The sequence below is a fragment of the Rattus norvegicus genome, chromosome 18 (assembly GCF_036323735.1).
Source record: "Rattus norvegicus strain BN/NHsdMcwi chromosome 18, GRCr8, whole genome shotgun sequence".
Classification (NCBI taxonomy): Eukaryota; Metazoa; Chordata; class Mammalia; order Rodentia; family Muridae; genus Rattus; species Rattus norvegicus.
Genome location: NC_086036.1, coordinates 51,790,623 through 51,807,252, shown reverse-complemented (window position 1 = coordinate 51,807,252; position 16,630 = coordinate 51,790,623). Strand labels below are relative to the sequence as shown.

Here is a 16,630-nt window from a genome sequence, read left to right as displayed (position 1 = left end):
GCGCTTCCTAGGTAAGCGCTCTACCACTGAGCTAAATCCCCAGCCCCTTAGTTCTTAATCTTAGAGGAAAAGATTCCATTGTTGTTGTTTACTACGAAGTTAGCTGGTATTAACATTATTACATTAAGGTATTTCTTGTATATAATGTACTGGTGGAATGTTGAATTTGCCAAACATTTGTTTTTTATTTACTGAGATAATATGATTTCTATTCTTTATTCTGTTAATACTGGTTGTCCCGTTTATAAGTGTGTCTCTATGGAAACATCTTCACATTGCAGAGAAAAAGTCTTATTTGGTCACGGGACATGGTGATTTTCATATATTGGGTTTAGCCTTCTAGAATTTTATTGAGAATTTTAATGTTTATGCTCATACGTTATGCTATAAGAATCAAAATGGCATGGTGCCAATGCTAAAGCAGATCTGTTATCCATCCATCCGTCCATTCATCCATCCATCCATCCATCCATCCATCCATGAATCATCGATATCTACCTACCTTCTATCTCTTATCTATCTCAAACCTGTTTATCATCAATATAATTATTGTAATTCTAATAAACTAGAGGATGATAAGAATTACAAAAATCTTACACAAGGTTTCCTGTATTTATATTTTAGTTGTTAAAAGATATAAAACAAACATTTATAATTTGTGTATACTCATAAGCCCAAATGAAGTTATATGTATTTCTATCGTGTCTTATGTCAAAGAAGAGTGAGACAGTTTCAGTTTTTTTCAAGAAAAACTTTTTAAAAATATTTTTGAACTTTAAGGGATTTCTAAATTTGGAAACATGCTACGTGAAAGAATTCATTGTTTTTATTCATCATTCAAATAGTGATAAAGATGCATATGTATAGGAGGGTATGGATTAGAGATAGTTGTACATAAAAGAGACAAAAGAAAGATTCCATCAAGTCCAGCATGGAAATGAGTTTATTTTGGTTACTTACAGGAGCATACGAGACTCAAGGCCAGTTATACCACTGAAAAGTCTCAATCCACAGTCAACCTTCCTTCTCTCGCATAATCTAAATCCAGGATACTGGAGTGGCGACTGGAAACTCATGTGAGGCTCTTAGGACTTTTCCTTCCATAATTCCACAAGGGAATAGTCATGAATGTGATATGGTAGAAACATACATGAACATGTGTGTGTCTTTTCACAACGGAAACTTCACATAATATGCTGGTTTCATTGACAGTCATTTGCCAGGTGGTTCTGTTTCCTTGATAACCCTGACCAATATGAGCATGGTTTCTTTTATTATAATGTTAATTACTAATGTAAACTTTTTACACTTCACACAATAAATATGTCTGTATCAACTTAGCATCTATCCATCTATCTGTCTGTCTATCATCTTTCTATCTAATCTATCATCTATCAATCTATCACCAATCTATCTATTGCCAATCTATCAACTGTCTTTCTGTCTGTGATGATTAAAGCATGGCTGCAAACATTTTTGGTGAACTGTGAAGCAGGGAGAGTGATAAAGATGTAAATAGAGTCCATTGTTATGCAAATAAAACCAGTCAGGACATCTGCTAGGAAGGCTGTGATTGGCTGAGAGTTGAACTGAAGAGCTGAGTCCGACTGCAGGGACAAATGAGAATGGGTAGTCCTGAGTCCAGATGAATGAATGGATGGATGAATGAATGAATAAATGAATGGGAGTCCAGATGAATGAATGATGAGTGAGTGAGTGAATAAATGAATGGGAGTCTGAATGAATGAATGGGAGTCCAAAGGAATGAATGAATGAATGGGAGTCCAGATGAATGAATGATGGGTGAGTGGATGAATAAATGAATGGGAGTCCAAATGAATGGATGAATGGGAGTCCAGATGAATGAATAATGGGTGAATGGATGAATAAATGAATGGGAGTCCAAATGAATGGATGAATGGGTGTCCAAAGGAATGAATGAATGATTGGGAGTCCAGATGAATGAATGATGGGTGAGTGGATGAATAAATGAATGGGAGTCCAAATGAATGATGAATGGGAGTCCAAGGATGAATGAATGAATGAATGGGAGTCCGAATGAATGAATGAATGAATGGGAGTCCAGATGAATGAATAAGTTACTGGATGGGTGACAGGTCTAGATGTGTGAACACAGGCAATGGCAATTAGAGTAGGCTGTGACAATACTGATAGCAAGCTGAACTGAATGTTCTGGGAAACAAGCTGGGAAATCACTGCCTGTTGGTCCCTTGACACACCCATTGGATGGACAGATCAGTGACGACATCTTCATTGCAGTGTTGGGCATCCACCTCTTTATGTGGTGGGTCTAGGTGAGGAACCATTTCCTTCGTCTGGTGTGTTTCTAAGCTCTCAGGCCTGCTTTTCCTGATTGGACTGTATTACACTGCTGTGTTCCCACAGTCCATTTCCACTTGGAGGAATAAGTTGCTTATCAGCCTGCCTCATGCCAGTGGTACCAGACAGTGCCTTTTGCATGTCCACTCAGTGCAGACTCATCCTCTGTCTTCAAAATGCAATCCAAAGCTGCCCTTGTGATGGAATCTCCCAGGGCAAAGCATGATTCTAAAAGCCACTGTTTTACTTAGTAGGGAGTAGTTGAATCAGGGCAGGGCTTGATTTCCAAACTGACATGAAGATTTTCATTACTAGGCTGGGAGATAGCTTAGTGCTTAAAGGTGCTTCGTGCTGAGGGCCTGGATTTGATTCCCAGCATCCACATGGTGGCTCACAGCTGTCTGTAACTTCAGTCCCAGGGGATCAGATGTCATTTCTGCCCTCCAAGGGCACCAGGCATGCATAGGGTATACGGACATATATACAGGCAAAATACATACATACATACATACATACATACATACATACATACATACATACGTGTGTGTACACTTGAAAATATATTTACAATACAGAAAATTATCATTTGTATTATCCTACCTATTTCATTGCTATGGCTGCTGGCCAAGCTCTTCCACAGGCTGTCACAGCTGCTCTGCCTCATGATGCTTGTGCCAAGTCCAGAGTACATGTGCAGTCTTCCTTCATGCTAGATGAAGGAGATATAGATAATTCTAGGATGCTTTTAAGAAATTGCAAAATACAGGGATGTAAGTCTTTTAGGCTATAGGTTTGGCTCCTGTGATGGAAATATAAATTTCTATGCTATTTAGTATAGGCGTTAATGCAGGACACCTATGTTACACAACAGGATTTATTTCTCTTATGCAAGCTCTTATGGCTATATCATTCTCAAACTCTGTGCTCATCCTTGCTTTGTTCTCCCATTAGAGCAGAGAATTAGAATGATGCTTCAATGGTTTTATTCTCATCCATGTTTCCCTAAATAATATTCACCTTTCCTAACATATGTAGCCTAGAGAATGGCCTATTCTCATTTATATGCCCTGGTCCTACCTACCTGCTAATGACATTGGGAGATGCAGTGTTTCTTTTGGGGTCTTCTTATGCCCCACAGAAACACAGGAGTTCTGTTGTGTTAGGAGCTTGGAACCAATTAAATCTAAAAGAGTTTTATTTGTACAAAGACTGATAGATGACTAGGAAACACTCAGGATCAGAAGTGGTTTAGAGAGCGCTACCCAGGAGCAGTAGCAAGAAAGCCTCTATGTGTATACTGCATGTGGATCAAAGAGAAACCACACAATGGGCTACAGGTACTGTGTGCTTGAGTTGTGCACGAGCTGGTTGTTGGGGTTTAAATCTTGGCTTGTGTCCAGATAGAACACACCAAACCAACTAGTTTCACGTGGAAAGGTTTAATGAGAGAAGAAGAGTAGAAGAAGAGAGGAAAGCCTGGCCATGAGCACGTGGAGGGGAGGGGAGGGGTATAGGAAGAGAAGGGACAGGGAAGAGGGCAAGAAAGGAAGAGCAAAGAGCAAGAGAAAGAGGAGGGGCAAGCAGCCCCTTTTATAGTCAGGCATACTTCGCTGTTGCCAGGCAACTGTGGGGCGGAGCATGCCTGTCTGTTGCCAGGTAGTTGTGGGGGTGGAGCTTAGACAGAATACCAACACTGGTCAGTTGGATTCCTATGAATGAAACTTGGATATTTATCACAGTGTATACACCTAAGTTTAGCTTCTGTTTGTATACTAAATATGGCTATGATTTGCTATATAGGAACTCAGAGCATAAAGCCAACTCTTTAGAAATAACTGATCTCATGCATATTCAATTTAATTGTTCTTATGAAAGGAAAACAGAAAATTAGGTATTTGAGGATGCTCAGAAGTCTATTCTGTAATTATTATGGCCCTAGGTCCTACCTGCCAAGACAAAGGGCCCATGAGCTAGAACTTGAATGAATGAAGTCACATTTCAGTCTAAAGAATCTGCAAGAGGTGTGGGGGGTGCTGACAGGTCAGTGTCATGATCTGGGAGCAGGGAATAAAGTAGTATTGTAGAAAAGTCATAGGGTGGGATTGAAAGACCAAAGTGGAAAAACAACTGGATTTGTGAGAGTGATTGCAAGCAGACGAAAAGGTGCCTTCCCAGCTCTTGGTAGTACTGTACTTTACAAGTGCACCAAGGGTAGCTGCAGAAAATGCCTCAGCAAATTTCGTCCTCAGCTATGTATGCCTTGGTGTGCACAGGCTGAGGAGCGATCAAATCTTCCGTCTTCCAGGAGCACCACAGTAGTTCAAGGATGAGCTGAGAGGGCTCTGAGTTTAGAACTGGCTGGAAGAGAAAGGAGGTGTGTTATTCTGTGTAAAGAGCTGGTAGGCCTTAGTCATGGTTCCTTGTATGGCGGCAAATGAAGTACCAGAGTCTTAGATGCCTCCAGGGTTTTAAGTCTCCTTGGGTGTAGAGAGAGAAGACTGGAGGGAAGCCAGGTTTTGCGAGTTTTCAGTTTTGGTTTGAAATGAGAGTGCATTGTACAAGCAGGAACGTCAAGAAGGAAATTGGGGATTCAGGGCAGGAGAGGTGCAGGAAACTTGAAAACCATAAGATGATCCCAGCGTTAATTAGATGAACTGGAATAACTGTCTCGAATAGAAACCTGAATGGCAGTGAGCATGTTCAATCCCCACAGTTCTTGTGATTCTCTTCACAAGTTTCTGTGCTTGGGGACAAACACTTAAATGAAGACGTTTGTAGACAGAAGGGAAGAGCAAATTATAGCTAGATGGGAAGAGGCAGGATCTCGAAGGCAGTTAGGGTAGAGGGAGAGGGGAACAAAGTCATTACCACCTCTAGTTTCCTTTCCTCGCCACACCCTAGGGGTGGAGGAATCCGAACTCTGCTCAGTACCGCTCTCCCTGACTGATTCGAGAGGAGCAGCAGGAAGAAGCTGGGTTCCCAACCTTCGTCTTGGGCTTCGGCATGTGCATGGGTCTAGGACCGTGACTAGGATGTAGAAAAGCTTTAAAATACCCCCTTTCCCTTCAGAAGGGAATTTTAGTTCCTAAAATAACCTGTAGACACCTTGATTAATGGGGACCAAACATAACAATGCACAAAGAGAAGGCATGCTACAAACATGAAGACCCCGAGGAGTTACAGAGGATACAGACTACACCGAGCTGAAGAAAGGGATAGGGACTTGGGCTTATGGGAGAAAGGGAAGTGGCTGCAGAAAAGGGAAGACTGAGCATGCTTACTGCTGCCAGACCTACCTTGCTATACTGTGAAGTGTTTTAGGGGAAGGCCACCTATGTTAATCCCTGTCCGGGCAAAGTATTAGAGCCGCCATTTTGTCTTCCTTAGAAAGGATCTTTTCTAGTTAGAAGGGAAGCTACAGGGCAGTGAAATCCGTTAGCATCTTCTCAGTATCTGCTGGAGTAGATTTCCATTGCCATTATAAATTTCACTTGCAAAAGGACAGCCTTACAGAATTAATTCTGTCTGCAGTGTCTCTGAATAGCAGTTTCGAGAGGTGACAAGAAGATACATAGAGGGGTCACGGTGTCCCAAGAGATAGATTGCTCACTTACACATCGTCTCTTCATACTTTTCCTCCCTGAATGGAAACATTTGACACATGTGTTATAAACCAGGAAATTTTGCTAGAGAAAATGACTCAGCAACCAGTTGTCAATCATCCCAGTCTAAGACTGATACTGAAACATTTATAGTCAAAACCCCTTTGCTTTTGAGTCCTAAAAATAAAAAAGCCAAAACAAAACAACAAAATACACAAACAAATAAACCAAAATGGAAAAAAATCTAGAATTGTTGCAAACTTAGTTTTTGGAAATTTATGACCAGAACTCTTGTTGGGGTATTTACCATCATTTCCATATTTATAAATCAAAATTTGTCCAAATGTTGCTATATTGTATAAATAAAACATAATGTCACTGTAGAACCCAATGGTAATGGTGTCTATATCTGAACATCTGTATTGTATTATATCTTGAAATTCCTGAAATAAATCTTAATACTTAACTATTTCTGTCTTTGGGGATGTTGGAAGAAGATGTTGTTTTGTACATATGATCATGATTCATTGGTGTTGCTTGGTGAGTGCTTTGGTATTTTCGAAACACTGAAGGATATAAATGCATGTGTATGAGTCTGCTGATGTATATATGTATGTGTAGGTAGATAGATGATGATGGACAGATGGATGGATGGATATCTTGAGACTAAGAGCTCTCCTGTTGAATTCTAGAGAAGACGATCCAGCAAACCCATTCCCGAAGCCAATCCAAGGCTTGCAGAATCACTAGGGACATTCATAAACTGATTATATACAACCTTACATCATGAGGACAAAGTTACTGGGTCTCTAAAAGAGCGTTTTTTGATCATAGAAAAACTATCCACAATCTGAGAACTGATGTGATCTTATAAGTTACCCACACTTACTATTCTTTTTTACTTCCAGGGCTCAAGGTGTCCTTGGATGCAATGTTTAGGTTCTTTGTGTCTTGAACAATGAACTGGACAAGACTCACGCGCACATACACACCAGCAGTCATACCAAAAGTAAAGATTACTGAAGGCGAGGAAGAAAGCAGAGTGCACGTGCCACAGGACAGGACCAGAGGTCCAGGAGGAAGGATGTGGCTCGAACCTTGAGGTTGTCCCCCCAACCCCCTCCCACAGGTGAGGGTGTTAGGGAGTTCTTTTATGAATTTGGGTGAAGAGAAGAACCAATCCCCAGAAGTATGGATAGGATAGACCCTTAACTTGACTGACATCTGGAAAAGGATGTACATCACATACTTTTAAGCACACGGACAACCCATTGCATATATATGAGATGTTAAATAGGCTTTTCCTGGTAAGTCACTTTAAGGACAAATTGGCAAGCACCGCATTTGCACTGAACATCATTTAAACTGGCCTTGTTAGTCTCCACTTTCACCAGGAAGTGCCTGATAAAATTCCTCACAGGAGGGATTTATAAAGCCAAGAGCAGGTTCCTGGACACTAGGCTATCCCTGGGATTTCCTCAATGCCATTATACAATACCCAGTGTCTCACACTCTTCTTCTGTGCTCTGCTTTTCTCTTGCCCTTGAGAATTTATTTTAATTAGCTTACTTATATTAACTTTAAGATACTTAATTGATCCTTATTTTAAATTTTATGTATTAGCACGGAATGAATGCTCGTTCATTATGGCCTCATAGAAATCAACCTGCTATTCTGAGAAATTTTGGAAGGGGTAAGACAGTGCTTGCCCTAAGTGCTGAAACCTATGGTTGTAATGACCATACAATGAGATCTGTGGAGAATAATAAGTTCTGATGTAAGTAAAAGCTGATGCGGAGCGAAATTTAAGAAACGAGATTACTTAGTTGTTCAGAGTTCTCATTCTGAAGAAATTTTTTGTTCACAAACTGGTTTTCACAAGTCTTCTGCCAGCGCCTGACTTCAGGGTTTCTATAGCTGCATATACACACATTCACGCCTATTGCGTCTCTGAGAATCCTACATGAAGAGCATGCGCGAATGTCTGGTAATAACCAATACGGTTAAGTAGCCAGTGACTGTAAAGAATAAAGCTTATCTTGCAAATTCTCCCTTCTGTAATTCTCCCTGACCCTGAAACCACACAAATGCTGGATTTGCCAGAGATGAAGCAATGCGGGCACCATGTGTTCTGGTAACATCGGAAGAGAACTCTGCTCAGCCTGGCATTCTCTTAACATATCAACATACAGGCTTAGGCTTTCTGTGGCTGGAAGTGTTTGGAGTAATGACTTGATATTGCCGAGGGGGAGACATACCCGGAATTGAGCGGAAGGTTTAACTTCACTACTTACACAGCCACACATGGTAGAGCAGACACTTATCCTAGGCGGAGGGCCACTCTGCTCTCTGTGAGTGGCTTACACTCGACTTTCTAGACGATGCCGGCAAGAACACCGCCACGGCTCATACTTCAGTAGTCAGATTCCCTGATGCATTAGGGCTACGCAAGGGGTGTGCTACGCTGTCTGCCTGCAGTGTGCCTGGTGCTGCTCTTTGTGTCGTTCGTCACTCTTCTGGTGCATGTTACATTTCATAAGCACAGCAGCCCGTTCAGACCCGCATGATGACTCTTTATAGGCCTGGTTAGGTGAGGTTTAAATTCAAGTCCCTGCAGCAGTCTGAAATACACTGTTTGCTCCGTCCCTAGCTTAGGCCTGCTTCCCTGGCAGTTCAACCTGATGTATTATTACAACCACCGAGAGTCATAAATTTTCTGACATCAAGACAGGAAGAGCTTTCTATCCTCTTGTTTTGTTGAGCCAGCAGAGTCTACAAGAAAGGCTTAGGGAGGGGATAGAAAAATCCCCCCATCTTAATATCCCGATTCATTTTTCGATCCAAAGCATTTGGCTCCTGATGTCCTAGGCTCATCAAGCAGCTGTGCTGTGTAGGGGGTGAATAAATTAAGACTGGTTGTGGACTTGACCATGAACTAAACATGAGAAAAGTTTCTGCCTTAAAATGTTCTTGGATAATAAGGATTTTGCTCAGAGAACCTATCTCCCTGTACATTTTTTAAAACTACAAATGGGCTATTTGAAACAAAAAGATTTCTACAAATTGACTAATTGAAACAGAAAATGATTTCAAATGACATAATTAATATTTAACTTACTTTCAACTACTTCAACTAACCTCCCTAATTTTTGTGGAATCATATTATTAAAATTTAATACAAGGAATATACTATTTTTTCTCACAACAAATATTAGCTCTGAGAGGATGTGTGTCTCTACATCCTTTAAAATGTTGACAAATGACTGATTTCTTATTAAAATTTTCAATTCATTTAAAAGTTTATTTGTTTAGCATTATATGTACATAAATATAGAGGGAAGAATCTTTAATCATTTCCTTTTAATTTTTATGTCAGTGCACACACACGCACTCGTGTGAGTGTGTGTGTGTGTGTGTGTGTGTGTGTGTGTCATGCATGTGTATTTGTGTGTGGGGTATATGTATGTGCATGTGTGTCTATGTAGTGTATGCGGTGTGTGTGGTATGTGTATGTATGTATAATGAATTATGTATGTATGTATGTATGTATGTATGTATGTATGCATGCATATATGTATGTAACTCACAGATATACAGTTGCCTGTAGAGGTCAGAAGAAGGCATTGGCTTCCCTGTAACTTAGAGTTGCAGGTTGTTATGAGCTGCCTGATGTGAGGTCTCGGAACTGAACTAGGGTCCTCTGAAACTGTAGAACGAGCTCCTAACCTGAGTCAGCACTCCAGTTTTCTTAAATAGTTTCTTGAAAAATGTTTACGTCTAATTATTTCACAGACTCCAAATATGAAGGTACTTTTCTCTTCTCTCTCTCTCTCTCTCTCTCTCTCTCTCTCTTTCTCTCTCTCTTCCCCCCGCTCTCCCTCCCTCCTTCTCTTCCTCTCTTACCAGGATAGTGCAGAAAATTATCTGATTTCCAACCTATTTTTAGTTTAACTCTAAAGCCCCACCAGACCCACTTGACTTCAACGTTTGACCGCAAGCGATTATGCCAAGGCCCTACAACGCTTGCAGCTTTACAATCCTGTCCCATTGCTCTGCTAAAAGCCTTAGCGGCTTGGTTGTCCTCAAGTAGAGATTCAGATTCTCTGACATTCAGCATGTCCCCAGGGAAAAGAGTTGCAGATGACGAGTTCCACATCTAGAACTTTCCACTCACACCGAGCTTAGTCCTTGATTTCTTCTTGTTTCTCTAGCCAAGAGGCCCATCAACAGGCATAGGGATATACCTACAAGTTCACTGGTCGTTTTTGTAGAGTGCATTTCTGCTGGACACCGTTCCATCTTTCCCTTAAGCTTTTCACTTAAACCAAAATAGTCTTCCTAGTTTACAATATACTTCCATACCCAACTATTGTATGATTACTATGGGAAACTTCAAAATGTAAATAAGAAAACTAGAGAAGTATGTTTGCTATAATAAACAAATTATTTTGTTTATCTATAACTATATATCCAATTAACTTTAACCTCACAGACTTGAAAACCATTTTTCTTCAACTCACAATTTTGTGGGTCTAAAGTATCAGGTTTGGGTTTTTTTAAATGGTGGTCTATTGTCATTCCCAAGGGAATCTATGTCATTTTCTTCTCTCTCCAAGCTAATTCTTTTGTGAGACTTGTTTTCTCTCTTTCTTTGTTTCTTTTTTTTGTTTGTTTTACTATGTGGTACCTCACAATCTCAGGATTTTAGTGACGTGAATTTCTGACAGTGTGGCAGCATATATAGAGAGTTGTTTCCCTTGCGTAGCAACACAGGGCTCCATCAGACAAAGGAGGAGGCTGACCATTGTTGGCTTAGAGTTTTCCAAACCTACTTTAATAAGGGAACTTAAATGCTTTACCCTCCCTTCTAGCCCACCACTCACCAGAATTAGTGAAAAGAAAAGGTTAACAAGGCAAAGGAGAATGTGGACCTGTTTAGGAAAAGTACATTTAGGGTAAATCCAATTTTTATCATCAGGATATCAGCAGTGACATCTCAGGCCACTTGCGAACACCATTCTTGAATCAGCAATGGCAACTCTATTCAGAAGAGTCTTTCTGTTTATGAAGTCACAACCAGGAAACAATGACCAGTGAAGAAGGCAAGACAAACCAATGCTACAGTGTCATCATCCAAGCCCAATGAAGACCAGCAAAGCGTGGTAAGGCGAACCAATTCCACATAGCATTGTTCATTGTCTGTTCTACCCTTTCCAAACATCATGTGTTCTCTCAAGTGTCTACTCTAGCAAAATGACACATACTCGTTTTCCACGAAGCTTCCAGAAAAACGCCACATGTCTGTTAACAAAACATCCTCTAATAAGGCAGTTTCCAGAAAAAAAAAATCACATGACACAACTGAGTCTCCACTGAAACCAAATATTTCTACTTTAGACTATCCCTTTAAAGACTGGTCTCAGAAATAGAGGATGCACTCATGGGTCAGCCTGTTTAGTAAGAAGGGGAAGAGTCAGCTTTTTCATTAGAGGAGTATCAGCTTTCAATTGCCTTTAATCTGCTGTGCATAGTTTAGAGAATTAATTTTAATCTCTTGGCATTAGTACAACAAAGTGCCTCTGATGGGCTAAATTTACAAAGAAAAACCAGTTCATTTAGCTTAGGATTCTAGAGATTGCATGGCATATCCCTTAAGAATCTATTCCCTGAAGCACCACATACTTGAATCATAGAATGTGGAGAAATATTCTGGAAAGAAGCTTCATCTCAATGTGTAGATTTACAGTGCTAACAGGCACATTCAGGCCATCAGAGAAGAAAAGCAACCATCACTATCACCCAGCCATGAAGCCACAATAATTACTGGCCTGACAAGACATGCTTACTCATGCAGTAGCATCATGGATGTTATGGAAGTACCAACCACTTTCTGATCGGACTTCAGTCTCACTCCACAATTTTAAGCCCATGCTCAACACCACAATTGGGTCATGAAATCTGTGCTTTGACAGGTCCTAGGCCCTAGGGGAGAAGGTAAAACTATTATTTTATTAAATGGACATAGTATTAAACTAACTCCTAGTGACTTATAATTTTACCTATAGATAATGAATCTCTCAACCCTGATCAGAAAAGCTTCTACTTACAACATTTGGTGATTAGTTTAGCACAGAGACTCACAACTGATGAACATGCAAAGAATAAGAGAATGGAGAAAGATCAACCCTAAATCGAGCAATACATTCCATTCTTTCCTCCAAAGGCTTGGGGACCATCGTAGAAGAGTGAGTGAAAAGAGAATAGAGACAAGATGGTAGTTGACTACAAGGGACCAGCACTCCTGTACACAGCAGGGCAGCTGCTCATATGAATTCACTGTGGTAGCATGCACATCTGTGCAAGCTCATGCCAGACGAAAGCCAAGCAAGATGTGAGCTGGTCACACAATCCCTTCTCTAGCTGTGCACTTATTGACAATTGTTATTTGCTTAGAGAGGAAGTGTCTATTTTCTATAAGAGCCTGGCCTCAGGTTAGACAATTGTGTCTCATTGTAAGGCCACATGTCTAACAATAGTTGAGAAGCACAAATTAAAGTTGATCAGAAAACAAAACAAAAAGTGCAAAGTTGGGTGACGAGGTAAGGCAGCTGGATCTAGGGAAAGTTAGGAAAAAGGATAAATAAGATTAAGACACAAATTCTCAAAGAACTAGCAATAAGAAAAAGAAGGGAGGCATGGGATTATAATAGCAGCCTTTTGTGTAGGAAGAGGTCAAGGCCAGAGAATGACTTAGAATCTAGACTCATTAGCTTCTTTCCCTGGTGCTGTGATAAAATACTCTGACAAGGGCAGTTTCAAAGAGACAGGGTTTATTCGGCTTATAATTTAAATTTCAGTCCATTGTTGTAGTGAAGTCAAGATGGCAGAAACTTGAATCAATAAGTCTTTTCCATAATTAAGAGCAGAGTGGGAGAGTGAGAGAGCACAAGAGCGAGATACACACACACACACACACAAACACACAAACACACACACACAGATACACACACACACAAACACACACAGAGAGAGATACACACACACACACACACATACAGAGAGAGAGAGAGAGAGAGAGAGAGAGAGAGAGAGAGAGAGAGAATACACTCACACCAGTGCTCAGCTTCTGTTCTCTGCTCTTAGAGAGTCCAGTAGCCTCTGCCAGTGAAATAGTGCTGCCCACAGTGAATATATTAAAGTATTAAAAATCAGCTTCCACAGACATGCCAACAGGTCAACCCAACGGAGATGACTTTCAACAAGATTCCTTTCCCAGTTAATTTCTAGATTTTCAAGGTGACAATTTAAAATAACCATGGCAGGTTTCTTATAACACTTGTCATGAGAATTGGAGGCCCCATGACAATTACCATTGAAGGGAAGCACTCTAAATGACCTAACAACTTTCCACCAGACCCCTTCTTTCAAAGTGCACTGGGGATCAAGCTAAATCACAGAAAGCCTTGGAGAAGAAACTACACTCAAACCATCACAGTCATTATAACATTGCAAGACAAGGTCCATATGAATATAACAAATAGTTTCTTTAACACATTGCTCAGTTTTTAAACATATATTCATTTAATTATGCACACGAAACACAAATACATGTTTGTTAGAGGAGAAGTGAATATACAAAAAAAATAAAACTTCTTCTAGGACCCCTTTTCCAATTGCTCTACTTTCTGGGATCAAAAATAGAGGTGGGATGGGATAGGGGGTTTGCAAAGGGGAAACTGAGAAAGGAGATAACATTTGAAATGTACATAAATAAAATATCTAATAAAAATTATTAGTACACTACTGTGTATCCATCTGCAGCTTACATGTGAATTTACATGTCTGCATATCTCTTACCGTGTTACATTTGGTTCTGATATATTTGGTACTAGATGCATGCAGAAAACATGTACAAAAAAAATGACAGTAGGAATGTCCACTCTGTTCCCAGTTACTCCTATTTGTTATCATTTTTTTGTTTCAGAAAAATATTAATTTTCCAACTGTAAATTGATGAAATATAAATGCTTCAAGCTTCCATTTCCTAAAGACCATTTTGCTTATCACCAGTCATAGGTTTATACTGCATGACAGAAATGTAGATAGGTGATGGGTCTGTAATAACATGAATGTCAACAAGCTCGATTTCACTTTAAATGCCATTTGTAAGCATTTAGTGCTAAATATTTCCCTCAAAACAAGTGATTCCTAGTTTTTAAAACTTTAATAAAAGTCTTATGATTTCTATATAAAATGATTTTGTTTTTAAAATTTTCATATATATATATATATATGAATGAAACACATAGAAGAAAGCAAAATTGTTAATAACGGTACTTATTTGGGGTGGGGGTAAGAAGTTTGCACAGATTCAATAAGTATGTGACATTCTGGTCAAAAGAGAATTGTCTTTGCCACGCTCAAGAATAAGAACTGTATCTCTATCTCTTTGTGTCAAACATAAAGTCTAGACAAGAAAAATGGCTTCCGTTTTCTCAGCAGTCATTAACTGAAAAGGTCTAATGAAAGAATGGTGGGCCTGTGTGAGTTCTTCCGAAATCCATGCTGGGTGTCAAAAGGCTTGTCTTGTACCCATTACCATAGCTGACCACTTCGACAAGAAGCTTCTCTGAAAAGGCTGAGATCCACACATATATAAACATATTCAGAAGAAAGTTTGACACATCCTTTTTGGTAAAACACTAGTAGGCTCACCTCTAGACCCGTAGGCTTTGGCCCAGGTTTACAGTAACCAGCATGAATTCTGTGGAGTGAGCCCAAATTAAGTCGGAAAGTCTTGGTTATCCTCCTAACAGAATACCCACTATTGTACTAGTGGGAATATCTTGCTTGGCAAATTGGAGATTGTAGTACAGAAGTTACACTACTGAGTAAGACCACTGATGGTCCCCTGATCCTCACTGAATTGCATAGCAATTTCAGGCACCGTGAAAGCCAGCCCACAGGGACATAGCTTGTGGTTCCCTTTTAGTTTGATGTCTTTATATTCTGCATTAAAAGTGTTGCATCTCAGCAAGTGGGATTTGCTATCTAGTTATGAGAGGCCAGCACGAGCAATGGCAATGACCTGTATGTCTTCTCTTGCTGGGACCCCCCCCCCCCCCAGGGCTTAGTGAATATCAGGCAAGTATTCTACCAACTGAGACACACTCTGTTCTCCAGAACTGTTCTTCACCACAAAGGCACACTGTGATGACTCTTCCTCAAGTCACATACATCTTTCCTAACACTTGGCCACGTATCTTCCCTCCATTACTGTGATTTTATAATATGATGGGTCTTTCACATCCTATGTGCCGTCGCTTTAGATCAGTTTGTTTCCTTAATATCATATCCTTAATATCGTATCCTTAAGTTCCACTCTTGTTACTTCATGTATCGGTAGCTTTCTATTTTGTTCCGAGTAATATTCCATCCCAGGATATGCATTATTTAAACATTTACCAATGGAAGGACATCCTTGTGGTTTCTAGGTTTTAGCTGTTTCATACATAGCTGCCATGGCCTGTCAAATCCAGGCTCTTATGTGGGTGTAAGGTTTTACTTCTCTAGAATGAACGTCATACGATTCATTTTCCAATTCTGTCATCAAGCTATGAAGTGGAAACTTCTGGTTTCTTTAGAAAGTTAGGTACAACAAATGATGTTTTGCTGGGGCACACAGGTAAAAGGGTGGTTTGCTGAAGCAGGCACAGGAGAAAGGATGGTATGCTATAGCAGACACAGGAAAGGACACGTGATGTTTAGCATGAATATAAATACAACCCCACAGACAGTGGCAGTGTGAGCATTGGTCTGCCTTGCTTCTCCTCACTAGTCTTCAATGACTACATGAATGTATTGGTTCACTTTACATCGTGTTGAGATTTGCTTGTGGTGACATCATATAGAAAAACTCGCCCAAGAACTTCATGAGAGGTTCTGTGGCCTCTTGCTGCTCCTGTGGTCTACACCATTGGCAAGCCTCAAAATGTCTTCTGGATTGAGCTGCCCATGCTGACTCATGTGTGGCGTCTGCTGAGTGAACTGGACTAACAATAGAGATTGGAAATGCTCCAAAGAACTATTTCTAAATAGGTCCCATTTAGGATACAGTCCTCCCATATTCTAATAACTTTTCTTTCCCACTGCCTTTGGTGGGTGGTGGGTTAGATGGGAGGCCAAAGCCTTACTGAAATCATAAAAATAATATATGCTTACAAAGTTGCTTGCTTTACTGCTGTCAAATATTAAGATTCAAAAATATATTATTAGTGTATTAATTACACTGTTATGATCAAACATTTGGACTAAAATCTCAAGGAAAGAGGTTTTTTTTTTAGCATATCGATAGATATGAAACAGCCAGGGTCCCTCATAGCAGGGAAGGCATTGATTGTATGGATGCAGAAGCAGATTTGCTGATTCCATTTTCCATCTAGTTATGAGAGAGAAAGAGGTGGGAGGATGAAGCTCTAAATTCCCAAAGCCTGCTTTTCCTGCAGTGGAAGACTCCTTCTGCAAGGTGTCCTTTCAGCTGTAACCTCTCCAAACACCTCCACCAATTTGGAGACCAAGTGTTCAAATACTTGAGCAAACGGAGGACATCTTCTATTCAAACCACCATAGCTGGCATCAGCCCTATCTCCGACACTTGTCAGGATATTGCTGCTACTTGATAGCTTATA

The 16,630-nt window shown here is 40.1% G+C and overlaps 1 long non-coding RNA gene across 1 annotated transcript; it reads left to right on the top strand.

The window, feature by feature from the left end:
• Positions 1 to 294: 294 nt before the first annotated feature.
• On the top strand, positions 295 to 14,260 carry LOC120098226 (uncharacterized). Its single transcript, XR_005496340.2, has 3 exons — positions 295 to 1,076; positions 6,851 to 7,071; positions 10,921 to 14,260. It is a non-coding gene; the product is annotated as an uncharacterized LOC120098226 (long non-coding RNA).
• Positions 14,261 to 16,630: the final 2,370 nt, after the last annotated feature.